Here is a 20,082-nt window from a genome sequence, read left to right as displayed (position 1 = left end):
CCTCCTTTAGTTATTCTTGTGTTAAATCACACTGTGTCACTTCCAAAAATATGCCACAACCAATTGCGTGCTGCATCCTAAGGGAAAGGGAACTCAAAATCACAATGCTTTCTAGATAAAACAGAAATGATGGCACTGTCATCTTTCCTTCAGACTCTTCCCAGGCTCCTGTGATCCTTGCAAAGATGTGACACATTGGTATGGTCTCCAGCAAGTGCTGATAACACCTTGCTTACAGTATAAAGATGCCACTGGGAAATCTCAGAGATAAGCAGCAGTTAAACTCAGGCTGCTTATTTAAGGGTCACATGTGTTAGGTGTATTATCCACTGACATTTAGGCATAAGCCTTGCCTGTGATTACTGCATGAATCAGTAGTTCATAAAACACAGGATTCCCAGGTTTGTCTGTATTACCAACCAGTGCAGTGCCAAAAAAAGAGAAAGATTTGGGGGTTCATTTGACACAATCCCTTACCGGTCTTGAATCCTATGTCTGCATCACGTGTGTGCCAGCAGAGAGTCTCATGCCGGTTGCCGATCCTGTCCGCATATCCCGTGTCTCTGCCCGGCAGGGGATGGTGCACCCACCTCACAAGTGGGGCTCTGTCAACCTTGCATACGGCTTTGGCCAACGGGGGAACTGCTTGAGCACACGCGGTGCCCTTGAGCCAGTACCCTTTGCTTTCTAGTATAAATATGAGGCAAGTTTACACCTGGAAAGGACCACTTGAGCACATCAAAATGCTAACACAGATACTCCAGCATACTCTAGCTGCTAGCTTCACTCATTCACTATCTCATACCAGCACTGGATTTTGGTAACATAAAGCATTCAGCAAGTAAAATGCTAATGTTAGGATTCTCTATGAATTTTTCTAGAGGTTCTTGAGCACTGATAACACTGGAAGGCTCAGTGCATTCAGCATCTGAGCGCCATGTAAAGCATTAAAGAGATACTGAGCAAAACAGTTACCATCCCCAGTCACACGGCAGCACATGTACTGACAGCATACATTCCCTGTGGCAAGGACCCTGTGTACCTTTATGTTTTCTACCACACCAGATGCACACGTGGTTCCTGATAATATTTAAATAACAATACAAGCAGTAGTTCTGCTCTGATTTTATATAAGGCACACTTGTTCCACCAGATATTGTCAGGGATGAGAAAATTATAAGAATGCTTGCTGTTCTGTGCGATAGCAGTGGGGTTTTGTTTGGTTATGTGTGCACGAATAGCCTGAGGAGTTCACAAATGTGTTTGATTTGCATTGAGTGAAGAACCTTAGAAACTGCTGTGATGAGCAATGAGGAGAAGCACCAGTTAATACAGCAAGCAATCAGTTGGTGTGTAGCTCTCTTTCATTAACACAAAGACATCTTGTCTTTGAAAACCAGATGGTTTTATTTAGTTCTCATATGATGGCAAATCCATAAGCTGAGATCAGAGACAGACTGGAGATCAGAACATTTTGTTGATTGCAACCAAGAGCTGCCAGGCCCACACAATCCATCACTCATTCCAGGAAGGATTTTAACCATGGGTTTTTGCTGTCAGGCCCACCTCCTGGTGCTCTGAAAACATCTTCTGCATACAGTCTGCATTTCTTGATTTATATACAAACATCTGAAGAGCCTACACACTTTGTTCTGTCATTCCAGGACAAGGCATGGACAATCAGTTTTCCCAGAGGGAAATTAAAGATAACTCTAGCCCAGCCTCCAGAGTATTTATTGACGAGTATATATTGACTGTCCTCTTTGGCCTTTCTGAGTCTGACAAATGATTAAACAGGGAACTCTATCACATCCTTGGAAATGCTGATTGAAAATGGTGGATCAGCGATTATATTGAACATGGATAAAAAGTAGTCATATATCACTGGGGTTTAATCTCTTTTGCAGAAAGGAGAGCATATTGATCAGAATCAGAATGCTTAAAGTTAGGTACACCTTAAATGACAGTATTGGTGCCTAGACATGCATCAATAAGGCTATTTTAATGTGTCTTATATTATTCTGCCCAAATTATTTCATTGGCTCTTCTATCATCCTTCTAAAAACCTATCGATCTCTTATTTTCAGTTATTGTTGTTTTATGCCAGGATGTTCTTTGTTGCATTTGCAATGATGTTGCAGTTTTCTGATGCTGTGGGAATCTCACCGAGATTGTTATTTGGTAAGTTACAATCCCTGGGTGTAAATGTGTAGTGAATCTAATGGACTTCTTGCTTTCAGTCTCTGTGTCTCCAGGCCTCTGGTGCATTTGTCAAAATAGTCTTACTTGGAAGTTCCAGAACTATTCCTAAATTGCAAAAAAATGCTAAATAAAAAAAGTCAAGAACACTTCTTTCTAGTCTTAGAGCAAGGAGAGAGGGAAAAAAAAAAAGTAATTTCATACTATTTTCTACATTCTTCTTTCCTTTTTTTGGTGATTAACTTGATGTCAAAGGTGAAGTCTTCAAATTTTTTTTCTTATCACTCTTTGCTCTGATTAACATCAAGAAAATGGTGAGAAGACACTGTTGTGCATAAGTTTCAAACAGCCATGAATGTTAACTAAGCGTAAATGCAGAGGGGTTATTTCTGTAGATCATCACCTGCAACAGAAGACAAAGCAACTGTAAACTATTGAAAAGAACATCACCCAATTTTGTACTGTGCATGTTCCCTTTCTTCAGAGTAAAAGGGTATATGAATGTTAACAAAATTTCAGTCTCTGGAAAATGTCTCCAAGGCTTCATACAGGAGCTGGAAAAGTGCTGAAACTTTCCGCTCTTACTGGTTTAGCAATGTCTTCCTGCCACCAAAGGTCATTCTTAATAGGCACAGGGGCTGGCTGAATAGACAGTTTATCTATTTATGGGTATATTTATAGACTTGACATATTTAATAGATCCTGCTGGCATGGAATACACCATTCATTTTGTAACAAAAGCTAGGTGCCCCCCCCCCCCCCTTTTTTTTTTTCCATGTTGGTAGGATGAAGAAGAACAGAACCATTTTCTCATTTGGCTTGTTTCATTTGAAAGTCCCTTTGTAGATCAGTAAATCAGTCTTTGAAGTAATCATGTCTAGATCGTTAAACATACCCTGCAAATACCATTGTTAATACAATAGCCTGCTTGATTCCACAAAAGAAATCTTTTGCACATAGGCTACACTCCTTATTCTGTATGCAAATATGTGAAGGGACTACACATTACTGACATTGCAGGAAAAGCTTGGAGAATGACTGCTCTGGATCTGAAGAAGTAAAAAACCTCAGAACTTGCATTTTTAGGCGAAAGGATGAGAAGGGTGGTTCACAGTTCACCAATTAGTACTCAAAGAATTGGGATATTGTGGTTATTCTTTTTGTCACTGGGAAATTTGCAGCTAGTTGTAGCTATAAACTGCTGTTTATTAGGCTGATAGTACAACTGGCTTCCTAATTCTGCATCAGTTCAGACAGTAATCTGTACTGCGGCAGAATGGCAAGGAGCTGATATGACATGTATGATGTTGTACCTTTTAGCAAACTAGAACTCTTTGGATGTGAATTAAGTTCCTGTGTCACTTACAATCTGTTCCAGAGCTGCTTTCTTTGAAGAAAAAAAAAAAAAAAGAGTATTCACCCTTCTACCCTCTGTGCCATGTAGCTGAATTCACATAGAATACTTCAGGTCATTTAAAACAAGCATCTTCCCAATCAGGAACATATGCTCCTTAAATAGTCCATCAAATTCGGAATGCTAATATGACTTGCTGTTTGCTGCTGCTGTTGGTTTTTCCTGAAAATCACCCTTTCATGCAGAGTCCGACAATTCTGATGAAATCAGAAGAAAGCACAGATCCTGTGCTAAGATCCATTTTAAGCTATGTTTCTTTAACCTGTAAAACAAGTCATAACATACTCTGAAGCACTGTCTTTTAAATTAAGCATTTGCCAAGATGCTATACTAAGGTACTCCATGATGGTAAATGGATGAAATGAAATTCTCTGGGATTGCCTTTGTAATAGGATAAACAGACTTGCATGTCATTGCAAAGACCTTGATTTATTACATTTTGTATTGGATTCAGTCACGAGCCATCAGTTATTTGCACTGTAGGTTATTTTTCTCAACTCATTGACTATTTGTTGCATACAATTTGTGACACTGTTGCAAATTTCTGGCCTTTTGCAAAAATCCACATTGAATCAGCAGTTTCTGCTATGTGCTTTCAGGCTAGATCCTTCTCAGCACAGAAGTGGTGTGGTGTTCCATTTTGTCTGTTGCACTTCCTAAAGACTTGCCCCAATACAGCTGCACTCATTCCCCTAATCCAGCTATGCTTTCAGGTATTGTTACCTTTTCTCTTTGGATTTCTTTTATAAAGGCAGAAATTTTCTGTGGTCACCAGTGACTTCAAAGGGTCTGAGACAGAAAAATTTTTGTCTCCTTGCCTGTCTCCCAGTATTTTGCACAGCAAGTTGTGCTTTGCCATTTATAATATCCAGAAAGCAGCTACCTTTTCCTTACCACTGTCATCATTATCTGCTGTCTACTAATTCTAATCTCTTATCTCTTGTAACAGTTCCCAAGCAAACAAGGCCATAAGCTAATAAGGGGCAGTCATTTTGCACGCTTGTTTTTATTCATCTACACAGATAGCTGCAGGCTGTATGGTCGGACCTGCCTCCACAGCCAGATCTGGTCTCAGTCCATTCTCACTGTGTGCTTCCTCTGGATGTGTCGGCAGTGGTGTGCCTGAACCGTATGGCTTCAACTCTCGGTTATTAGTGCATCCCTGTGCTGACGTAGCCCTAGGGCTGCCAGTCCAATGACAAAATGCCTGGGAAAGCAAACAAAGAACGACCGTTATATGCAGCACTTTGACCTCCTTTGACCGGCCTTGTGTGGTGAATGGTCCGTACTCCCCAGCTGCAGCCTGACTTGTGTCACCAGCTGTCCTTCTCCTCAAAACATTGTCATCGGTGTGGGAGTACTACACAAGTGTAGCTATCACTGCTCCGTACAACTACATCAGGATTTGCAATCTGCGTATGCTCCTCCTTAGGCAGATTTTGAAAGCTTCAGAGACGTCTTACCAGAAGGTGTGGACCATGGACACTGGACTGTTTGCTGTATACCCTGGCCACTGACTTGACAAAGAAGTCAAGAGCAGTTTGGGATAATTCCTGTGATCTGGACACAGTTGAACTCAAGGGAAAGAATCCTATTGCATTAAGCTTTGGATCAGATCTCTCCCTAAGCCCAGATGAAGAAATAATCACCAAGCTTTTCTGTTAGCAGAATATATTGAGGATCACTTGTTATGTTGCTATTTTCTATAGATTTTATTCAATAGGGACAAAATGCAGGCTGTTGAACTTGCCTTAGGGGAGAAGTCTGGGGATAGACTTCAGCCATTTAGTCATGAAGTGGATGGAAAGACCCATATTACCTGGTTAGTTCAGAGCGTGTGATAGTTATCTGTCACATTAAGACGTAGAATGTCTCTGTCAATTAAGATGTAGAATAAGTATCACAGATTTTAAGGCCCAAAGAAGTTGTTTTAATCCCACTGTCTAACCCGTCTTATAATGCAGGTGATATAGTCATCCATGTGTTTATCGTGACAACTTCTTAAGCTGCACAGATGTGGATTTGGGAGGAGTGTAACTCATTCTCACCTCCAGAACTGTATTATCAAAAAGTCAGCTGTGGCTGTCTTCCTCTGTCATATGAGAACTTCACTTACTAATGAAGGTTTTCTCTGCCTGTGGCTGCCCAGTCCTCTGTGTTTCTCTTTATGTTCTTGTATATCTTTTCAATTTCTACAAATGGGGAGAAATCAAAATTCACAGTGACTGTATATAATTTGCATACTATACATACTGTAATTTCTCCAAAGGTGACATATTGTCAGCGTGTGTAAGTTATTTATTTGCAAAAGGTGTGAGATGAGTTCCAGAGGAGTCTGCATTGCTAGGAAATAACTCCCTCTTTGAACACACACCAGCTGCTTCCCTTTTTCACCGGGGTGTTTGCATCATGTCACCACCTGACATGATTTGCCCTGGAGGCTCCAGGAAGGAATAGAAAGGTTGCCATGTTAATTAGAGGAGAGTGATAAAACCTGATGTTTTATTTATTTTCTTGAAGAGGGATTTGTACGTCTTATCCTGTTTTATGGTAATATTTTTATGATGAAATTTTTTAAGTTTAGTTCAGAATCAGTTCCCTGAGGAACAAGTGCTACAGCAAATTACAGAGGCCCCCAGTGCTTGAGATTTCTCATTAAAATTAACCCACCCCTAACTGCAGTTAACAAACAGTCATCACATCTTCAAGGATCCTAACTTAGCTCCTGACGATGACATCGGTAGAATTAGACATATACACTGTTTAAGGATTTATCTTTAATGACTGAGATGGAGTCCATACTCTGATTCAAACCACTAGTTTAGAAACACTGCAGATACCTGAAGGTTGCAGTAAGTTATGCCAGGAAGGGAAGAGAGTTATCTAGGTCCATCTCGCAGAGGTTCAAGATCTGAACACCTTCATGGATCTTGGCCCATGGTGGTTCTTTTGCTTGGCAAGCATCAACACTTGTGTGAAATGGACTTTTGAGTAATTGGCTGTTGGCAGAACTCAAGGAGTATGTTGTTGCGTTGCTGTAACTACAAAGACTCGTCACACTCGAATGGGGTCAGGATAAGTCTGGGTGTAAGAATGCCCCATGGCAATTAAATGAACACAGCTCTCCTCTTGGTACAGAGCTGGATTTAGACCTGTGGGGACTAGAAAGCCAAGGAGTAAGGCAGAGAAGAATAGTTGTGTTTTCTTTGGTCTCAGATTTGTCGTAGTTCAAGTTTAGGCTTCAGAGTGACAGACTAAGCTGTCACCCATTATGAAACCTTTGCTGAAGATCAATGTTTTCATTCTTTTCTTGTGATCCAGAGGAATTAAGTGGTTAAAGACCAAAAGGCAAAGACCTGACTTTTATAGACATCTTGCTTTCAAGATCCATTCTGCGTAAATAACTTGACTGAACCAATCCATGCTGCAGCCTTGGTATTTACATTATAATAGTCCCTAGAAACTCCAACCATGCATGGGGTGTCATTTTTCTAGATACTGTGTATAATTCAATAAGAAGAGATAATTTCCAGAAGCATTTATAACCCAAAAGACAGCTTAGGTGGGGAAAGGAAAAAAATGTCCTATAAGAGAAAGACCATTTAGTACACACTAACTTCAAGCACAAATTAAATTCAGTTGTCAGTCAGCAAACCACTTCAGCATTCGTCCCAATGAATTTAGCTCATCATCTATTTGGGGCAAACAGTGTTTTACACTTGGGTAAACAGTTTACCTCAGCAAGATTCTGGTTCTTGATTGTGGCTACTTGAAGCAATTGCAATATGAATGACAATAATAATACTAATGAGTCTCATTAATTAGGATCACATACTGCCAAAAATACCGCTGAAAAGCACTTTTCCTGTTCCAGATTTTGTACAATTTATTGTGGTTTCTATTGAAAAACTTTTGGGTTTACCTTTGAGCTCTTTGCCCTGGCTGTGATTTTAATAAGAGGTTGTTTTTATGCAAATAGTGTATTATTCACAATTTTTCAGTGTTTGTCTTATGCTGATTATGTTAGCAGCTTGTCTTCTGTACTTGCAGTCTTGCTGCTAATAATTTTACAGATCATATAATGGAGTTAATAAAAACAACTGTGTCACTTTCATTGTCTATACCACCAGTGTACATGGTTGAAGAGAGGCTGCTGTGATAATTTTGGAAGGACTCAACAACCCACCATGTGTTGGAGGCTTAACCCATCAGATGTGGGAGCTTTTTGCCATTATCTAGCACCCTTCTCCAAGTCCATTGCTTGCTGAGAAAAAAAGAAGGATTTTCATACTGTTTCCTAAGGGTCCATCTTCAGATTCTATTAAACCTATTATTCGGACAAAAGAAAACTTGTCAGTCTGAAGAAAATGGTACAAAGACACAGTTTTTGCTCTAATTGTCACAGATTTGAACAATGTGTTGTTGCCAAAAATTTAAATGCATCACTTTACAAAGCTGTTTATGCAGCATGTGAATTATTTGGGATAAGTTTCATTATGGTGATTAATATGCATGACACTGCATCGCAATATGAAACCTATTAAGCCTGGATTGTTTATTTTATTGTTGTTGTTGTTCTTTTGATGGTACGCAATTTAAGAGCAAAACCACCCCCTCTCAATAAGATCTCAGTGTCTTTTCATAGGTTCAATCTCAGTTCGTATTTCTGAGATGGGATCATGTTTTTGAAGTGTTAATTTATATGCATAATACCTTTGTTACATACAATTCATAAAGAGCAGTTGGGTTTATAATATACATGGAAACTAATTTTCTTGTAGTTAGGCTTTTGAGCTTTGTACAAGATAGACACTATAGAGTTTCCTTGAAAGACCTTCAATTAACACTAGCTGAGGATACTCAACCACAGAGCTGTGACTTGGGTTTGCATCTGAACAGCCCTTACTGCAAATGAAAGGCAAATTAAACTGGAACTGCCTGGGTTTGCCTCTTTTTTTCTCAAAGCCTTGTAGTGCTGTGAATTTTGCCCAAACCTTGGCCCTAATGTAATTTACACCCTTTTGAGAAACTAGGAGGAATCCAGAGTATGGTATAAAGCATAAAACCTACAGAGTTTCTGGTTGGTTTAGGTTTCATTTTAAATGTTGCTATGAATTTTGATGAAAAGCTTCTCAATAGCACTCTACCATGAAAAACTCCCTGTCAGTCCAACTTCCATAGATCTAACCTAGTTAGACTTCTGTGAAGCTTGTTATATTTTACTATGAGAGAAATGATTAATTACGATGAAAAGGAACAGAATTAGTAGAAGGCCTGTAAGGTGCATAAGAAACTGAAATACAACAAAGGAAAACATTAGGCTGAACAGAGCTTTGTAGCTGAGATCCTCAAAACTCCACGTTGTTTAATACTGTCTATCGTGCTAGTCATTATGACTAGCGTGATAAACAACACTTTTGAAATGTGCTAATATTTCAAAGGTAGAAAAGATGCCAATAAAGAAGAAGGATCCAGGTACCATACAGAATTTACTGAGTGACCTTGAGGTCCCAGAGTAATGGAAACAGAAGGTCATGCATGCCAGAACTAATACCAAATATTGGGCACTGACAATATGTAGCACTAGGAGGGAAGAAAAGTTGCCTGGGTGTTTTGGTCAATCACGGTATGACTATATAACACCTATGGAAAAAAGCAAATATTGCTCTACCGTGTCTCAGGCAAAGTGTTTGCAACAGAATTAGCAAAGTATTAACAACCCTTGTAAAGCCTGTATAGTTCTTATTTTTATTCCCTATATATTTTTCTGCTCATCTATGTTAGAGAATGAATTCAAACTGAAATGGGTGCAGAGAACTATCAAGGAACTGGAGACATCATATAGGAGAAAGAAAGATTTTTTTCTTTTTTAACCTAATAAACTCAAGGCTATGGCTGCTCTCTCTAAATTCCTCAGGAGAGAGAACCTGCAGGATAGGTATGAGATAAAGGGCAAGGTGGACAAAGAATAAAGTATGTATAAATGAATTTAGGTTGGAAATCAGAAAACCACCACCTCATTTTCAGAGCTATGATAGGGTATCCTATACTGAATGATGGGAAACCTGCCTATGTAAGCACAGATAAGCACACAGCTACATTAATGGAAGGAATTATATGAGGTGGCAACTGTTGGCAGGACTTTGATAGCCTGTGATGGACCTGATGACTCAGCTGAATCTTGTCTAGCCTTACACATGCCTCTCTCCCTAGCTGAGTGTCATGCTGTGAATATGACTTTCTCTTGTGAAGTTTCATATGAGCAACTTATCCTACCATCAGAATGAGATGTGAAAAGGGGTATTTCTACTATAGACTGATGCCTTGTAAAATTTTGTACTTCAGAAGTAAACCGAAGAGATCGCTTTTGATGAAGAAAACTGTAAGTTCCACAGAAATCATAAGGATGTTTTTGTTTCTTTTGGTTTTGATTTTTCCTTAGAAAATCCAGTCAAGTGAGTAGAGTTTCCCTAAAATAGGATAAACACCTAATTCTGATTTAGGCCAAAAGAAAATGAGACTTCTCAATACATGCATAGAAATGAGACAGATGACACTGCCTTGTCTGTAAATGATGCCCCCAGGTTTAAGAACTGCTCCTTAAGTACCCAGGTGTCCAAATGGGGAAGATCACACCACACGGCAGCAGGTATAAGAAGTGGTGATTTGTATTTCTTTTCCTCAATAGCACAGTTAAGCTCTGGCACACGTCTGCCGATGTACAAGAAAGGTGAACTGTCAGGGTGTTGTGACTCAGTAGAAATATCTAGTGTCGAATCTTGTAAGACTAAATAACACAGAATGTATTAGAGGCTAATAAACAGCTATTAACCACCCAGCATTCAGATTTACCAATTACCACACTGTTCTAGGCCATGGACCTGCTCGCTGTGGCTGACAACATCGCATTAATGAATCTCAAGTCTTAACCTCCTTGAATTCATGAATAACAATTTGACTCCATGTAACTTGATTACTATGAAATGGAAACTTTAGTTGAGTCTAAACATTGGTTATGAGGTTGAGATGAGAAAGACAACCCTACTCCATCACTGGTAATTTAGACTCATATAAAACCGAGCACCTGTCACAGTGATAAATGGGTTTTCTTGTTATCTCGCTGTCGGTATCATTTCCCAGTCAGATTCCTATCAAACACCCAGACAACACTGTGGAAACCAAGGTACAATTGTCTTCATTTTATTTCTCTTCCAGAGAAATGGGTAAAGGTCACAAGATGCTTATAAATGTGATTGATTTCATTTTCTCTGAGTCATTCCCAGAACACAGATTAATTTACTTGTATATGCAAATGTAAGGTTTTTATAGTCACCACAGAAGAGAGCGCTGCTCATTGTTTACTGACTCCAAGCTTAAGCCACAACCATGTTGAATCAGGAGGTGTCCCAAGGGGTTATGTTTTCAAGGTCCATTTCACTGTGTATGGTTAAGAGAAACCAATTTTTTAATCTGTTTTGCTTTTTAGATCAGTGCCTCAAAATTTTGAGGGTATTCTCAGTCTGAGGAATGAGGCTGAAAGTGTAACAGGAACATGCTCCTTCCTTACAACTCCAGTGTGTCACATTGCTTCTAGTCGTGTCATATTACTTTCTAGACTTGAATCTTTTTTTAGTTCTTTTTTAGTTTAAATCTTTTGGTTTCAGACCCTGCTGTGTATCAGAAGTAGCAAAGATGTAGGAAGATCAAGAAAGAAGGAAAGAAAAAAAAACCTCCAATATTTAAAAACGTTAAACTTGGAAGAATCCTCTGTCCTGTGTTAAACAAGGTGTCTGAATAGACAATCATTGTGGTCATTTCTGAATGTAGAAGCTATGCACAAGCTGTCACTTGTATCAGTATCAGTATGAATGAAGAGAACCGTCTCATCCTGACCTAACTGACAGGTTTAGGATTAGCTCTATAATACTGCAAGGTATTTTTATTCTTTTACATCTTCAGTGCCATACATCAAACATGATCATGGTGAACTTTCATTCTCGTTTGCTGGACTATGGTCTTAAAATTTAAATTTGAATGTTCATGGGTGTTATTAGCAGTCACACAGAACAGCTTGTGGACATGGAGTGAACCCTCCAGAGATTAGGATAATAATGCTGCTTTCTTTTAAGGTGTAGCTGAAGAAGGAGGTGGAAGTGATGATTTTATCCCTTTTGTAGAAAACTTTAAATAAGCAGAAGACTCAGTTTCTTTCAGTTTCAGTCTCTACCTGTTGCTTTTCCATATTTCTTCTCTCCCTAGAGTGATAGAAGTAGCAGATTATAGGTTAGTCTTTCCCTTTTGAAGCTGTCTTCATGTAGAGGAAATATTTATATTACTTCATCATGCAACAGGAGGTGAGAGAGAGAGAGAAGGATTTTGCCTGACAATTAACAGATCTCTCTCCTTTTGTGAGAAAGGATGTCTGCTTTCAGAAGATGCTTTAACAATTTGTTCTGTATTTTAGCTGGTGGTAAAAGAAATAACAATCCTGGAGAAGGGAATGGAAGGACCCTTTTTTAAATGGGCAACAGGGTTGTTTGTACATTGGCAATAAAGTAATCCAATAATGTGGTCCTCAGGACAGTCTCCTATGGAGGGGCACAGCCCAAGGCTGGTGAAGGGCAGCCAAGCCTCACTGCTCTCTGCCACTGCTTTCCAGCAGCAGACACAGCCGTTCTGCTGTAGTCTGTGCAAGCAGGAGGCAAACACAGCACCCAAAAGTCAGAAGTGGAGATGGGGAAGTGACGAGATAACAACGCAATAATTGTCAAAATGTTTCACTGTAGAATTTCTCTGAGATGTGAAATTAAGTCATGTCAGACATAGCAGAGAATTGAAGCCATGTCCTGAATGAACCCTCATCTGCGAAGTCTCTGTGTATCCAGGGCAAGTACGTGCTGCTTCCTTCTCCAGTTAAGTTTGGAAAGAAAGGAAGGAGGTGTGCTAAGCAATTTGAAAAAAAGATCCTATAAGCCAACATTTCAGGAGCACGTTTCAGGCTTCAGTCTGACAGGAAGGGGGATGAAAGATGGCTTTCTCTTCCCTCATATTGCCTACTGATTAGATCTAAGATGTTCCTCCTCAACATGCTGTCTGCTTTGGATCCCACCTGAACATCTGAATTTTCCTTCAGTCCTGTGCAAGGGTTCAAATCCAGGTTCCTGCTAGTTAACTTTTAAAGCACTTCTTATTAGGTCATTAGTGAAATCCTTTACTTCATTAAGACCTGTGTGATTTATGACATTGCATAAGTGAACACAAAGAATAAAATCCTTATGCTTCATATCTGTTTCCTCAGGTTACCCTTTCTTTGTATCAATGGCCAGGCAAGACAGTCCATTATAACCATGACTCTTTGGGATGCAAAAATGGAACTTAGCTGGAAATATGCGAAGTTTTGCTTTTAGTTAAGTTGAATGTCATCCTTTCTTTGAAGAAGGCAAGGAAGGAAAGTACAATTTATCCACTGTATTGACATTTGGGTTTGGAAAGTACAAAAATACGTGAGCTGCACATACTATTAATATTAATAATGTTTAAAAAAATCGTCTCACAAGGGCTTTGTGTTAATCTTACATGATTCAGCTCCTGGCTGCATAATGAAGATCTTACATATTTAATAAGCAAATTGAAGTAGGCCCAAATGAGTGAACAACATAGCACTGTAAAAAGAAACAGGGAGGGAGGAATTCTTGTCAGATGAAGTGGCTGAAAAATCCTGATCTACTGACATTTTTATGTCTCCTATCAAATGTCATTGTGAATTGAAAGTGGAATGTCTGAAAAAAGAAGCAGCAAGTTTCTATATAACCTGATGAATGTAACTCCATTGTTTCCATGAAATCATATTAAAAAGGTTATCGCTCTACGTATGAAAATACCATGGCAGTTGTTCTATTGCTCTTTCAATTTGGAATAAGCACTTGAATGTCATCAAAGAGAAATAGATGATATTCTATAATTAAAAGTAGATTTTGATTTACAGTGGGGAAGATTATAAGAATGGATCCTTCCATACTGCTGATGTAGACATGCAGCTTATTCGGGAATAAAAGAAACTATCTGAAGGATGAAGGGAAAATATGATTAAATTAAAATGTCTGGGGTATGAAAATGTGTATGTGAAAGGAACCGAAAAATTCCCCCTTCTTGTGGTGTTCTACAAGTAGCTCCTTTGGGTAAAGCCTTTGCCATAGCAACAGATAAAACCTTTATGAGGTGCAAAGATTTGCTAAGAAAATGAAGGTTTTCTATTCCAGTTCAGTTGATGTCTTGAAATGAAATTAAGTCTGGCATGAGTATTTTGTGAATTACCGTCCGTTTAAAGATGCATTTTTTAGGACTATAACAACAAAGAGTCTGGGGTGCTTTTAGGGAATAAGATACACACGAATGCTGCATCTTCCTGCTGAAGGTGAAAAGCAGAAATCAGAACCCAAATGAACAGTGACTTCATTTACCCTTTACTCTGCCTGCTGTCCTGTCATTTGTTCTTTCTCTTCTATGTCTCATCATTTTTGATATCTGCATTGCTATCTTCCCATTTAGCCTCTCCATGATGTCTTCTATGTTCTATATTTTTCACATTTTTTACAAATAGTTAGATGAAGCATTGTGACAGATCTTTGTTTTAGATGTAACTTTTCTTCCTACTGGAAGAAAAAAAAGCTGGCTCAGTTCTTTGCTTTGCTTGGCATTACATCCCTTCCTACCTCTCACTGTATTCTGTATGGAAAAGCAGAGATCCGGGCCTTCCGTCATCCCTTGTCCTTGATTTTATTTTTCAGTCACCAACAGCTCTCTGTGGCACCTGCTCCTTCAAGAGGCTTTTGCTTCCATTCACGGCGAGGCTCTCAGTGACTTTTTTTGAGGATTTCAGCTCTTACATATCCTCAATAGTGCCTCTGTGGATAGAGTAAAATTGAAAATTTCTGATTCTGTGCATTCTTATGAAGGCTCTTAAAAGCAGAGCTGCAAAGGTCTTCGTTATGTCACCGTCCTCTTCACTGAAGGCCCCTGGCTCTTCACAAAATACAGGCAACTATCTCAGAGGATTAGGGTGAGTCATAAAAGGATCCTCTGATTGTCTGACAGTCCTGTGAGTTTCTTGGCATTTGTACTGTTGGAATTTAAACTGTGTCAATTATACCTGCAGATGGAACTTCTCCTCAAGCTATGCCAAAACCACTTTCTGTTTTCGTCTTGCCTTTTTGCCTTTACCATCAGGAACATCCGTTTGTGAATGGAAATTCTCTGTACTGCAAATTGCTCAACACTTAAACAAATGCCCCCTCCCCCTTCCGTGTTTTGTACCCTGCGCTGTGTAGTTACTTCTCCTCTTTTGCTCCTTTTTTATTCCTCCTTGTATAAGGGATCTGTCCTGACGTTGTGGAAATGGGGCTGCAAGATTAGAATGACAATGTGTGAAATGGAAACCTCTGTCTATCACTTTGCAATCAGAACTCTGCAATGCTCTTTCCTGGCTGCTATCAAATCTCTGAGTTACGCTTTTATCAGCTGGTTTGCTTTTATTTTTATTTTTTTCATCAACTCACTCCTTGAGTGCTTTTTGAAAGCTGGCAGGTCAGCTGAGCTGCCTCTCCCTCTTCTCTGTCTTGAACACAGATGTTCAAGGTCTCAGAAGCGTGGGACTAAAGAGGGCATTCCAATGGGGCTCAGAAGTCCAGGTCGTGCTTTGGAACTCTGTCGGCAGCAGGTTGTGTTCTGTACCAAGGAGCCTTCCTGTTCACTGTGGGAACAAATGAACTCGGGAGAGCAGGCCAAAATGTGGCACCACTTGGGGATCATCTCATCACCTCCCTCCTCAGCATCGCCTTGTTATTGAGGCCGAAACTGCAGCGCTGCCCTGTCCTTAAACTGGTTTGTCAGACTGATGTGCAAACAGAGTCATAACATAGGAAGGAGATCTTACTTAAAAAGTAAAACCAAATTGCAAAAATAAAAAAGGAAGTTCTCAGAAAAAGTTTTCAGCCATTCCAACTCAAGATATTTCTTTCTTGCAAGTGCCAAAATATTCTATAATTGACACTCTCTTTTCTGAAATCCTTGAGGTGTGTGATTAAGCTTACTTTTCAGGGTAATTTTGGTATTAAAGTACCTATTCTACTGCCTCTGGCACTTCATTCAAGGAGAGGAAGTAGAAAAGAAGGGGAAAGCAAAATCAATTAAACAGGGAAAAATCAGTCTTTTCTTTAGAAGGCCAATTTTTTATTAATTGTCACATGAATTATTTTCCTCTGGCTGACATGTAACAGTGGGGAGGGTAAGGATGTTGATTCCTGGCTCTTTTAATCCTTCCAGTTCACTGCAGACAAATGTAGTTAGTTACCTACCCTGCTTACACACACGTGGCTGCCTTCCACTTAAGTGCACATTGCTTTTGTCTGATGTGTTTGACTGCATTTGAATTTATATTGTTATATCTATTAATAATTGGCCTTTGAATTAATAATTGATTCTTTTTCCAAGCAATTACTGTGGTTCCCAAGCACTCTGTATGCATTACAACATCCCTGAACTATGAAGGCTACAAAACTGCCTTTTGCATTCAGTGCAGGTTGGAATGAACTGAAATTTGCTCATGTCCCAGTGCAGGAAATTCTAGATTTCAGTCTTCTCACATAATGTCCAACATACCATTTTTTGGTATGGGTAATCTCATTTACCCTTTGGAGCAGTCAGTGGAGTGACTCCTGTCGACTAGACAGGCAAAGAGCTGAGGCTAGAAGCTGTCTGGGCATGAGGCAGGAGGATGCTGTACCCTTTGCTCTGCTGAGTGCAACACCAGACAAGATAAAAAGACAGGAAGGTGAGTCTCTATTGTGCTCCTGTCTCTTCAGTCTTCTTCTCAGGAAGCCACTTCTGGGTCAGGACTATATTTAAAAAGTAAGTGATTTTTATATGGCTTAAACTAGAAACTGAAAGTTTAGTTCAGTAGCGACTTGCACTTTATAAAACCAGTTGCATGTTTGGTCCCTGCTGCAGTTGGATAAATACCCAGGTCCTTTTCCTTGCCTTTCCATTCAGGGAGGGAGGAAATAGTTCACTGTAGATAAAATCACAGACACTTTAAATTTCCTGAATGTACCATTTATTAGGTTGCCTGATAAAGGGTATAGGCACCATAGTGATTTTCTCTCAACCTCTCCTTCCTAGTGTATGGAGGACCCCCTGTGCGTGTTCCCTCTGCAGCAGAAGATTTGATTTATCATCTCCTTTATGCAGGTGCATGAGGACTGAACTTCCCTCTTTCCATTTCTCTCTGAAGGTTAGAGCTCTGAAAAAGGACCTTGTCTTCCCCCTTCCTGTAGGCCATTCCTGGAAACGGAGCAAGGGAAGCAAAATACAGCATCTGCAGGTGTGTATTCAGTGAAAATGTCAAGGCTATTCAAAAGCTTGTTCTCTATAGCAATTAGTGGCCCTGCGTGTCAAACAAAGACTCCATGACTTAATCCTCAGCCTTTCTTAGCATCTCACCATATGCTCAGTCTTTGATGGCTTAGGAAACAAGGTTCCCATCACAAAAACATGGGCCAAAATATGTTCAGGTGAGGCATCTCACAAAATCCAAGGCCTGCTAGGAAATCCAGCTCACCAGCTCACAACATGGATAATGAACTGTGAAAGTTCAGGCTCCAAACTGCTGTAGTTGCTATTTTCAAAGTCCTCAAAGTGATTTACAAGCCACTTAGGCAAGTGGAAACAACTCTCAGTCCTTTTCAAAGGTGGTAAAGTGAGTCACCGAGAGGTGAGGTGAGCACATGTCAGCGCAGACTGGCCGTGCCTGGGCTCCCGAAAGCTGACCTGGGTCTCCCCTGGGCTTGGATTCTCCAATCCTAAGGAAAGCCAAGTGGAGACAAGGCCTCTTGTCCATGGTCAGGCAAAAGTCCTGTGGAAGCACCAGGATCTGAAACCAGGTCTCTTCAGTCTCAGGACACTGCTTTTATTTTTATTTCTCCTCCTACATACAACCTCCAAGGCTTTAATTAAGCATGCTGCTCATTATCTATTATAGACTACTGTTGTAACTAATAGCTGAAGTGCTTTCATTACAGTTTGTTTTTAACCATACCAGTTAGGCAGTGTTTATGTAGTGGTTACCGCAGCATCTTTATAGCAGCATTTGGTGCTTAGAAAGCTCTGAGCAGAGCTCGGCCCTGACTGAGATGTTCAGAAACATTCAGTTTAAAGGCAGGATTTGCCATGGCGTTTGCCCTCCTGTGCAGCATGTCTGACATCGCTTATGAAATATCTTCAGTTTACTCAGTTATCCAAAGGTACAGTATATCTCTTTGAGTAATGCCTGTTGAGTTCATCTCTTTTTTTATGCTACTAAAGTATAGCTAATTATAAGGCTCTGAATTTTGGCATTTGTGTCTCAGCGGGAGCAGAACTATAAGTGCCTGGGTTTATGTATTTATGTAATTTTCTCTAAGCAAGGTTTATTATGAGTGATGTTTTAATACTTTCTGTTCCAGATGAATTCTTTGTGAGCATCAGATAATGAAGAGTTCAGCAAAAAACAACCCAGGGTGTCTCACCTTTGTTTCAGGTATCTCAGTTTGTGTCTCACCCCAAGGATTGCTAATCCCAGTGGTCAGGCTAAAGTGAAAATCTAATTGCTCATCTTCCTCTGCATGGTCAGACCTTTGGGTCTTTTGGGTTTGTTTTTGTTTTCTTTTGCTCCACATTTTTCAATATCGTTCGGGAAAGCGCAGAAGAAAAGACAGAGTTAATTTAGTCTCTCAGATGAGAAATCCCTCAGCACTGACAAAACCTCCTGTGCTTGTGCCAGGTCTCTAACAGCTTGAAAATCAAATTAGGCACAGAATTATTACAGACACTGTTTGCTGTCAATAACCTGAAAAAAAAAAAGCCCCAAACCCAAACAAACAGAAAAAGCCTTCTTCAGAAATCTCAGTGAGAGCCATGCCTCCCAATCCATTTGTAGTTTCTTACTCCAGCTCTGGTGTTCCCTTTTGCCGTGTGGCTGGGTCAGAAACAAGGGCTGCAAAACAATGTTTTAAAAAGTCATTTGAAAGGGAGTAGAGAGATTACATGCCAGCTTGAAAGCATGACAGCAAGAAATATCTGAACTTGCTTTGCTGGTGATGAGGAAACCTCACCAGATTCACTCTAGGTTGAGCTCACTGGGGTTGCGGAAGGGGATTTAATCTCATTATTTGTCAGACTTTCCCAGTGCAGTGGCTTATGTTGGTCAGTACAGCCTTGCTGACATTTTCTCACAGGGAAGTTGAATGCCAGTGCATTGAAGCTGCCTTGATTATGGCCACCCTCCCTGAATGTAAGAAAAGATGCAGTGGGTCAGATTAAAACAGAAAAAAAAATAAATTCCTTCTAGCCCACACTCTAACTGTCGTCATGAGCAAATGTCTAGAGCAAATTAAGAACAGCACAAGCATATATGACACTTCCCCCAGTGCACTTCAAAATGCCATGTCAATAATAATTGTCAATGGGTTCTCCGTTACGAACTTAATCACTCTACTGTTGAATGCATATAAGCTATTAACATCTACAACATCCTTTAGCTACATACTCTACAAGTGCCTTACACTCTATGGGGCAAATAACCTCTTTTTTCCTGTTTGTTTTGAACTTGGCAACTAGCAGCTTCATATTGCATACCCTAATTCTATACCCATGAAGAGATGAACAACCAGTTCCCATCCATACTTTCCATGGTCCTCCTGTTTCCAAGGTCTTTCCTCATCTGCAGGATTTTCTATACATTTGCTAATAATTGCTGCTCTTGTCTGAACCTTTCCCAGTTCCAATATGTCTTTGGAAATACACAGCAGGAAGGGATATCTTGCTGCTTGTCCCATGTTCCTAGGTCTACAGCATTGTCTACCTTTCTTAGGGCCATCTGAGCCTAATTGTCTTTCCTCTTCTACGGCCCATGGTCTCTTCAGCAGTGTAGCAGCTCACAGCATATGTGCCGCAGAGCTTCTCCTGCCTTTCTTGAGAGACAAAGGGGGCCACGAACCCTTAGCTAGCCTGGTAATTCTTCCCTTGGTGTCCCCTGACCAGCTTTGGAAATAAATTCATTTGTCACTGTCAACGAAGGGATGTTGGGCTAGAAATCTGAGCCACCTGACACCTCCTATATACGTGGTTTGATGTACCTGTTTTGTTGGTCTGTCCATGTCCAGTCTTGTCTTGAAGAGGCATCACCACATATGGAAACTACCTATGGGGAAAAAATCTCACATGCATTACAGCTTGCACAGGCTTTATCATTTCAGTTGTGCCTGAGCTGTGAGCAGAGGCTTTTGCAGCATGTTGTTGCTGCTGCAGTTGTGCGGTCTTCACCGTTAAAGCTTGAGGCTAGTAGGCAGCAGCAGTTGAGCTTGCAATTTCAATTTTAAAGAGTTTTTCTTTTTTCATCTCCCCAATGTGCCTAGGCTGACTTGTCACAACACAGC

General features: G+C 40.1%; 1 long non-coding RNA gene across 1 annotated transcript in view; it reads left to right on the top strand.

The window, feature by feature from the left end:
* The window catches only part of LOC138684973 (uncharacterized), a 169,622-nt gene extending 151,435 nt beyond the window's left edge, over window positions 1-18,187 (top strand). Inside the window, exons 2-3 of the long non-coding RNA XR_011324191.1 lie at window positions 16,902-16,991; window positions 18,112-18,187. This is a non-coding gene — a long non-coding RNA (uncharacterized lncRNA). The remainder of the gene's footprint in view (window positions 1-16,901; window positions 16,992-18,111) is intronic.
* The last annotated feature ends 1,895 nt before the right edge of the window (window positions 18,188-20,082 follow it).

Source organism: Haliaeetus albicilla, chromosome 4, assembly GCF_947461875.1.
Source record: "Haliaeetus albicilla chromosome 4, bHalAlb1.1, whole genome shotgun sequence".
Taxonomy (NCBI): Eukaryota; Metazoa; Chordata; class Aves; order Accipitriformes; family Accipitridae; genus Haliaeetus; species Haliaeetus albicilla.
This window is presented reverse-complemented; position numbering and strand designations above follow the sequence as displayed.